This window comes from Cryptomeria japonica, chromosome 10, assembly GCF_030272615.1.
Source record: "Cryptomeria japonica chromosome 10, Sugi_1.0, whole genome shotgun sequence".
Taxonomy (NCBI): Eukaryota; Viridiplantae; Streptophyta; class Pinopsida; order Cupressales; family Cupressaceae; genus Cryptomeria; species Cryptomeria japonica.
In genome coordinates this window covers 858,754,142-858,764,354 of record NC_081414.1, presented here as the reverse complement: position 1 = coordinate 858,764,354, position 10,213 = coordinate 858,754,142, and positions in this window count along the sequence as shown.

Here is a 10,213-nt window from a genome sequence, read left to right as displayed (position 1 = left end):
TAGAAAGAATGTGAGTTTCCCTTCACCCTGTTCAGAAGTATCACAATATCCCACACTTCTATGATGAAATGATCTCTAGTCAGGGGCTTTGGTAGTCGTGACCCACCTTTTTGAACTTTCAAGAGCCAATTCCTAGCAATCACACTCATGTACTTAATTTTCTTTTCCGAGAAATAGGCATACGAGTTCTCAATGGTCCAATCCTCATATTCATCCTTGTGTGGAATTCCCAATGCCACCATTATTGTTTCTCTGTTGATATTGACTAGCATCTCACCATTACTAGGTTTGATGCATCTGTTCTCCGTATCATACCTATTCATGAAAGCAATCACCAAATCCGGACATGGTGCGACAAGTGGGAATGCAACAGGTTCAACAAGACCGATTTTCACTATTTTCGGCATCACTGAACCAGTTTGAGGGTTCTTGGCTCTCTCTAAGAAATCTCCTCAATCAACATGAACTAAGGAAGTATCTTCTAGCTCTGGTAATATTCTCACTAGACATGAGGTCCGACCAAGCTTCTCCAATATTGGTCTCATACTTGCCTATCTATACTTCTAACCAAGAAATTCTTAAAGCAAGGCAAAATTTTACTCGAGCAATTTAGAGATTTTCTTCCTATACTGATAAATCTTCAAAACTAAAAGAAACATAGCTTAGGAGGAGTCGTCTGAACTTACTCGTTACCACCATGAAAACTAGAAACTTTCTCAGGAAATCAGAGCTGGTTTTACCTTCGGCACCTCCAATTTGCTCAAGTATAGTAGTTGCAACCCTTACAAACTATGGAAATAAATTCATACATTCCTTTTGAACAGACGGTAAAATATCTATAAAGCCATACACGCTTCATAATATTTCACTCAAGCATGCAAAGTAATAGTGAAATGACTAAAATCTAACACCTTCTTAATTATCCATCACTTCCGCACAAGTAGTTGATGCATTCATGATTACTTTCCATATTTAGAATTTTAAACTACTGAATGGTGGGAATATTCCTTCTTGCCGCGCCACTTTCATTATCATCAAGAGCCTTAGAATTAGTTTTCAAGTGGACTTATGAACCTTGAACCATTTCACAAAGTGTTCAATAGTTCAAATTCATTTAGGAAGTACAACAATGAACAAACCGCATACAACAATACTGGGAATGAGAAACAACAAAGATTATTAAGCATAATCCTTGAACCATTTGAACCGCTTGAACCCTTTGAACTGCTCCAAAATTGGTTCAAAGTTCAAGTTTAGAAACTAACTTAAAACATATAGACATCCGCTCGTTATACAACAATACATTGTCGTGACTTACAAAAGACATTTTGAACCTTGAACCAATTTGGTTCACGCGTTCAAAGTTCAAAATGTATGACAATAATGTGCTTGCTTTTGTGAAGACAAAGACCACTAATGACTTCTATTTTTTTTTCTTTTTTAAAAATGTACTTTCAACCTTGAACCTATTGAACTTTTTAGAAAGAGTTCAACGATTCAAGTACGAAGGAGAAAAAAGGACCCGACAAAAATAAAGGCACAATAAGGTAACCCACAAGTATGAATATTCAAAATGGAAAGTTTCAAGGGAGGACAACATCAGCTCTGAATGGGGACTAGGACTGAGAAGGAACTAGAAATGAACTCCAAAATCTTTGGTTTCGCAAGCAGACTTTATTTAAAGACCCAAACAGAAGCAAAAATAGAAAAGACACACAACTACTAATCAAACCAAAATACTATATACAAAACCATGAGCGACTCTCATTTACAATTGGTATAATTTCAAATCCTGACCATTATAGGTTAGGGGAAGAGTGGTACCATCCTGATATGCAATTTTGAAAGAGTTAGGACCTTTTACCTCATGAATCACAAACGGTCCCTTCAACAATGATTCGAATTTCATATGTGCCCCTTTTGGCTCCCTTCTTCTATCCCAAAGAAGTACTTGATCACCTAGCATGATTTTTTGTGGCTTGGACAGCTTGTCAAATATCTTCTTCACCCTCATCTGATGCTCTATTATCTGATCTACTAATTTATCTCTCTCTTCATCAATCCTCATCAGATGCATAATTCATTTTTCAAGAGAATCCTGAAAATAAACGTCCTCAATGACAGTCTGTAACTTGGTTGCTGCAAGTTCTAGAGGAAGCGCTACTTGAGCCCCTACACCATATACTAGTTCAAAAGGTGACATCCCAATAGCCCTCTTTGGTGATGTATGATCAACCCAAAGAGATTCATACAACTTTTTATGCCAATCTTTGAAGTTTTCGCTCACTAATTTCTTCATGATATTTATAAGGTTTTTATTGCTGGATTCAACTTGACCATTTCCCTGAAGATAATAATCAGAAGATTGGGCAAGGGATATCCCATGATCATAGAAGAATAATGAAATCTCAGTAGAAGAAAAATTAGTGGCATTATCAGCCACAAGTTTTAGCAGAACTCCAAATCGAACCAAGATATTCTCCTTGATAAAGTTGCAAACAACCTCAGAAGATGTCTTTCGTACTGAGATGGCTTCCACCCATTTAGTAAAATAGTATGTAGCTGTCAGTATATGTGTATGCCCCACACTTGAAGTTGGCATCAAAGGACCTATAAAATCCAAACCCCATTGTTTAAAGGGTTCATCCACAATCACGGGTCGAAGCGGTAATGCTGCAAGCTGCAACTTTCCTGTGAACAACTTACACTTCTCACACCTAGCTACCCATGCATACGCATCTTTGAACATCCCTGGCCAATAATAAAAAATTCCTCAAAATCTTGTAAGCAGTTAGTGTGGATGAAAAATGGCCACCACAAGCTTCATCATGAAACATTTTCAACAGACTCTTGAAGCGATTTATCTACATAGCACAAGAAGGTTCCATCTAATCCCCTTTTATATAACACATCATTAAAAATGACGTATTTGGCAGCTTTTAATCTCAAGTTCCTCTTCTCTCTTGAAGAAAGATGTACTAGGAAATCTCCATATGTCAGATAACAAGCAAAATCTACAAACCAGGAATCTTGGAGGCCAATAAACAAGACTAAGGGCAATTCCTCTATCATCTCTTCCTTACTCTCAACAATTAATTTGCACAAACCTTGTCCTCTTACCAATTTTGTGGGCTTAATGTCTAAATTGAACTCTTGAATTTTTGACACCCAGGAGGCTCTCTTATTCATTCTTATATCTTGTTGTGTCAATATGCTCTTGACTACGAAATGAGGCACATAAACAATGGCATGGGAATAGAGAATATAGTACCTGAACTGCTTTATGGCCTTCACAACCACATATGCTTTTTTTCCATTAGTGAATATTTCAATTCATGCTTTTTCAATGGTACACTCATGAATGATATTGGGACTTCTTCGTTACCCTCTATTTTTTGTAGCAAAATTCCTAACATAGTATGCTCTGAGGCATAACAATAAATTAGAAAGTCTTTCTTAAAATATGAATTAACCAGAACAGGCACATGACCAATTGTATTTTTTATTGATTCGAACGCTTTCTTCCCTTCATCATTCCATTTAAAAGCTTTTTTTTCACTCATCAAATTCACAATATACCTAGTAGTCTCTGCAAAATCTCGGATGAACCTCCTTAGAAAATTTACCTATCCAAAGAAGGATCTAACAACATTTCTATTTGATGGTAGACTTAGCTATTGAATTGCTTTTACCCTTTCAGGGTCTATTCTCACTCCCTCCTTAGAAATAATATGACCTAGCAACTTACCCTTTGTCACCCCAAATACTGACTTCTTTGGGTTTAAGGACACTCCATGCTCACGACATCTCTGAAACACTTGTCTCAGATCCCTTAGGTGATGTTTCCTTCTTTTTGAGAAAACTGTTAAATCATCTAGATAAACAACAATTATCTTATCCTTCAAATGTCCAAAAGACAAATCCATAGCACGTTGAAATGTCGCTCCTGCATTGATCAAACCAAATAGCATTTGGTTATAAGTAAACATACCGCAGGGAGTAATAAAGGCAGTCTTATGTTGATCAGCTTCCTGAACAGTGATATGATTGTAACCTGAAAACCCATCAAGCATGGACATCATCTCTGAACCTGAAACTATTTGTAAAATATGGTCCATGGCTGGTAATGGATAATTATCTTTTAGGCTAGCTTGATTCAAATTTCTAAAATCTACACAGATCCTTATTTCTCCATTTTTCTTCCTAACAGGAACAATATTAGCTATCCATGTAGAATGATGAATGGGGTATATAATTATATCCTTTAACACTTTATCTACTTCCTGAAATATGGCCTCAGCTACTTTGGGATTGAAACTCTTAAGCTTTTGTCGAAAAGGACTTACTCCAAGTTTCAGAGGAATTTGATGCTGGAATTTTTCCTCTCTAAAGTTCTTTATATCATCATAGCACCAAGCGAACACATCTTTTAACTCCAACAAGAGATTAATGAACCTCTCTTTTTTTGCAGGCATACAACATTTTCCTAGATTGATATATTTAGGTTCATCCTCAGTATCGATGTTAATCCTTTCATAACCTCCAACATCCTAAACCTTAGGGGATCTGTCACCTTTGTTTTTCTTGTAGGCATCATGATGATCGAATATACATTCTAATGAAACCAACCTTTTAGGGATCTTGTTACCCTTTAATTGCATAACTCCTTCAATCAACTCCTTGGCTCGTTTTGGTGAAAATTCTTTACACTCTGCATCAGAACCTTCAAAATATGTAGCAGAAAATGTTTCTACACTTTGCATAAAATTATTAATTTGTTTGTCATTTTCAAATACCTGCCAGTATGCAGAGTTATCTAGGACACTAGGCTGATACACTAACTCTACTCTGTAAATATCATTGACAAACTCAGGATGTGGAACCAGTAAAGAGGCTGACACGGCTAATGAATTTGCTTTTGAATTCAATTCTTTGGGTATGGCCTCAATGGAAAATGCATCAAAATCTTTGATTTCATCCTAGACTCTATTCTGATAGTGTTTGAACCTTTCATTTTTTACATTAAACAACCCTTTGACCTGTTTTACAATCAGTTCGGCATCTCCTTTGACTCGTAGGAGTTTTACTCCCAATCTCTTAGCTTCAGCTAAACCTAACAACAAAGCCTCATACTCAGTCATATTGTTGGTGTTTTTGAATTCCAACTTAAAAGAAAAAGGAATATGATTGTCGGAAGGTGGAATCAACACTACCCTTGCACCTGAGCCTGACGTCGTACAACTACCATCAAACTTCATTAACCATAGGTTTTCTTCTCCCTTGGGCTGTGATGGATCTCCCACTACCTCATTATCAAAGAAAATCATGTAGTTTCCAAATTGAAATTCATGATACAAAATTTGAGCTCTTGGCTCATTAGAAGGGAAAATAGTGAATTTAGACTTTGGTTCAGGCTGCAGAATGGCTCGCTGTTTTCCAACCGGAATTGTTGCTTGAGACCAATCCATTTTAATTTCACCTCCTAAATCCCTACAAAATGTATGACTTAGCAACATACCATAGCTAGCTAGGATGTTAGCTGTCAGAATAGTCAAATTAATTGTTTTGTTCGGGTGGGCGGGAAGAACTACTTGAGCATCCTTAACTTGTCCTAACAGAGGAATTTGCTTTGAATCCATAGAATAACATCTACCAAATGTTTTTGTCAAGGACAATCCTAATGCTTTAGCTACTACATAAAGAATTATATTATCAGATGCACCTGAATCTATAATACAATTATCTAACTTATGAACATTTATGAACAATGATATGTAAAAGGGTTCAGGTTTTAACTCTAGAGAAGACAAAGAATCATCTGTTTGGAGAGCAGTTATTTCAGGCACCTTTTCATGAACAACGGGGTGAAATGACTCATCACTGCATGAGGCAACGTGGCATTTACTGACTGTTATGTTCCATTAGCTTGTAGTACATTACTTCCTTTTACGAACCGAACAAGCTTATCTAGCTCTTTGGGGTTTAGCTTGAGGTACTCGGGAGGTGTAATTTGGATTTGAGATGATTTTGCAAAACTCTACAATATAAAATGAACTTTCTTTTTCAACAGACCTTAAAAATGGAGACTCTTACAGTTTTTAATCATTTTTATGAAATTTTGAAACAATCTCCTTACCTTTGAAATTCATAGCAGAAGATGAAGAAGCACCCTGAGGTTTTACATTTTGTTGATTTCTTGTGAGTACAACACATGAAGGGTCTTCTAAAGTAACCAAAATATCACCCCCTCTTTCTGAATCTGACTCGTACTCTAGGAAGTGGATTTCAGAGCTGCCAGGTTGCTTTAAAGATTCTTATTCACTCCACTCATTTGGGGTATCTTTAGAATTCATCAATTGTGCATAACACAACATTTTAGGACAGGAACTACGCTCATGTTCATCAGTTAGATGAAAAACACACATACTCCCTTTAAGTGCTGGTGCCTCAATTTCTAATATCTACTGAGCAGGGGGTAATTGCAAAACCTTATTCCCAAAGCCCAAATACTGATTTCTATTTCTCCTAGGTATATCTTGATAGGGAGATGGGTATGAGGTACTGGCTTTAGGTAATTGTCTTTTAAGGGTGTAATCACATCATTCATCAATCTTTGGATCATAGGATCAGAAGAAGTTGAAGGTTGGGAAGGGGAAGTTTGTAATTCTCTTTTTCATTTACCTGTCATGATTAGATCATCTTCCAACTCAATGGAAAGGGTTTTGGCAACACTTAAATCTGCAACTCTTTTCCTGCAGATCAAGAAACCTATTTCTGAAGGTATAGAATTTATAAAGAAACACTTCAAATTATCATCTAAGGGTTTTTGATTGACCAAAATTTTATGCACAATTTTATCAAATTTTGCTAAAAAGTCCCTCATAGACTCCAGAATCTCTTTCTTTAGTTAGGCCAGTTGAGCCAAGAGACAGTGTTCATCTTCAGCTACTTTGAATCTTGCCTCAAACCTTGTTTTCAAATCCTGCCAATTTGTTATCACACTGTTCGGTAAGTGATAGAACCAATCTGTTGCTACTCCGGTTAGTGTTTGAACAAACAATCTTACAACAACATCCTCATGTTGAGAAACTATTATCCCACAAGATACATTGAATGCATTCAGGTGCTCATCAACAGTGATTTTCCCATCCCCACTGAACTTTGGCAAGTGATCTCTAGCACCTTTGGGTAAGGGGTTCAAATTTAATCCTAAATTCAATGGACCTACAGCAGACCCCCAAGGATTATTTACTAACATTAGAAATATGATATTGAGCAGAGTTGGGTTGATTATATTTGGTAAAGTAATATCATGCAGGTTCAAAGCTTGACACACTGATGACACAGGAGATGATGGAGACGGGGAAGGAGGCCTACTTCTTGCTCATCTTTGAGATAAAAAAGTGGGTTGAAAATTGAGGTTCTGTAACTCCTATAAGATAGAATCAACTATCCCCTCCCTTCTTTGGGACCTAGTATATCTCTTTGACTCCAGTCTTGCAACTAGGTAACCAGTCTTATAATTCAACTCCCCAATAGAGTTGGCAAAAGTCTATTGGTAAACAGATTTGTCCCTTTCAAGAAATTTATTTATTCTCTCTGAATAGAAATGTAACTCTTGTAAGCCCCATTATGAATGTAAAAAAATTACCAACAGCTGGATGAATTAATTAAAATTCAACCTCTGCATTAAAGGGCAACTCCTCGTATGATTTGCAATGAATTTTATACACAAATGAAATGTTGATGCTTTTTACCAGAAATCTTGGAAAGGCTTTAGCATTCATCCATCAACACAAAAGAATGCTTTCAAACTGAAACAAAGAAAATATTCTGAAGATTCAATTGATTTCACAGACTTTGATTCACACACATGTTCACTTAATAAATTCAGAGTATAGAAAATGCACAACAGTATTGATGTCTAATAGATTCTCTCTCATGCCTCATAGGACAAGGGGGATTAGCACAACTCAATGCACAATGAATCTGCTAACAAGTAATGTTAACCATGAATTCAGAAAAAAAACATAGAAATAACTGATCATAAAATGATATCATGTCCATAGCAGATTTCTCAAGAAAAAATACTAATCTTCAAACACATAGATTCAAAGACTACACATCATAACACTTTATTGATAGTCAGCCATTCCAGTTTTAAAGCAATTCATAGAAAAACCAAAATGAATATTATCTGCTGCTAAAAAAATCACAGTTTTTTGGACCTTAATAAAAAACAAGCTTTCCAACTTAAGTAGCCTCCAGGCTCATAGTTTTACATGACAAAGTTAAACCTTACTTTAACCAAAGGTTAAAGAGACTGTTTGCTAAAACAGGAAAGAAAAACAAAAACAACAGCCATTGCGAGGCTGACAACTCATTTTTGGATTAATTATGCTTCCACTATGGCGAAGGAAGTTACTGATATGTCCTACTTTTCCATAGAACCGCACCATTTCAGGTGTTGCGCCGAGAAGCTCAAGATGACCTGGAAATAAGGAAGACCAATGTGTTGAATCCTTTGCTTCCACACATCCTTATCCATGTTCACTTGTGCCACTCTTGCCTTGTGTACCTCCAAATGATTAGAACAGACTGTGAGCATTGATTCGATCCTAGCCACCTTTGAGAAGTCATCTGTGGTCAAATATTTCATCATCTGAATGAATTGTATTCTTTCCTGAAAGATCTTGGTCATATCTGTGGCTGCCTCAATTGTCTTAGCATCATCTTTCATGATTTGGATGCCAATGCACTTGAGATCCTTCTACATTGTATCAATCAAGTCTGTCAATCCTCTGAGCAATTTGGTGGAATCTTCGTGAGCTTGTTTAATGATCAAGTTACGTCACTCCACATTATTCTTTGATACATATAATACATTATCATTCAGATTTTCTACTGGTTTTTCGGCTAAGAACTTCATCACTCCTTAATTCTATATATCATTCATTTACAGGAGGACCACCACCCATTTGATCCTTTCTTTCTCCCAAGCTACTATCTCCATCTCTAATTCCTTGCTCACAGTCTCAACATCTTTATAAAACTTCACCAAATTGATAATGTAGTCTGATCCCTGTTGCATTATAAGATTTAACCATTTATTAAAAATCTCTGTAAATATTCTATTCCTTTGAACTTGGTCCAACATCTTCTGATTGGCCGAAGATTTGGGATCAAATGATACTGGTATCTATGACAAAGGCTAGGAGTTTGGATTATGGATGGCATTGATATACTCATCCATCTGAGTAACAGCTTGCTTCAATTCCATTTTATCTCTTTCATCCTTCCATGTTCTTGAAATTATCCTTTTTGTGGATGACTCCAAATGCTTAACATCTACGGCACGCGAAGCAACTCTTAAGTCTATATTTTCAACTGTAAAGTCCTCCTTAGTAGCTTTGTCTGCATCTCTCCCTAGAATTGGTTTGGCTATCTCGGTCGTCCAGTGACCTCTTGCTTCATCCACTTCAAGCATTGTTTTCCTCTTGAGTTTTTTCTGCTTTGATGCCTTTCCCAAACATTTGCTGACCATGTCTTCCATAGGGATTGTAATCGGCACTAGACTCCATTTCTTTCCAAGAATAGCTTCCAACCATCATGGTGTGTTCGCAAGCTCTTTGGGTGGAGGATTTTTCTATATATTAGGTGAAGTGACAATTACCAGGGTGTTCATGGGGTCTTGTTTACTTTCACTTTCTTTACCCATGACCATTTCTTACATCGTAGGTTCATCCAAATCCTATTGATCCATTGTTACTTCTAACTCTTCACTAGGGTCTAGGTCTACAATAACCTATTTTAAAATGGGTTCCATACTCTTCTTCTTACTTTTGGACCAAGTTACTCGAGCGACTGTGGAACCTAATGGTGACCTCTTTGATCTCCTAGGTTGGATTTTCTCAACAATAGACCTTGAAACACCTGCAGCATTAACAATTTCATTAGTGGAAGAAAGGGGAGAGTGAGTCACAATGTGTGAATCAACTCTTAGTTCATGTGAGGACATGTGAGATTCCTCTTTAAACTTTTGATTTCTCATCCATCTCTCTATTCATCTTATAACATTAAAAGTTTTGGCTTGAACACTATCATTCGCTTTTCTTTCCCAATCAATCTCTGGAATTGGCTTTCCTTGAACCTCTGTGTCGAACTCGGGGTCTAAGATATCTTTCCCTGTATCTTCTTGTACTCTAGATATATT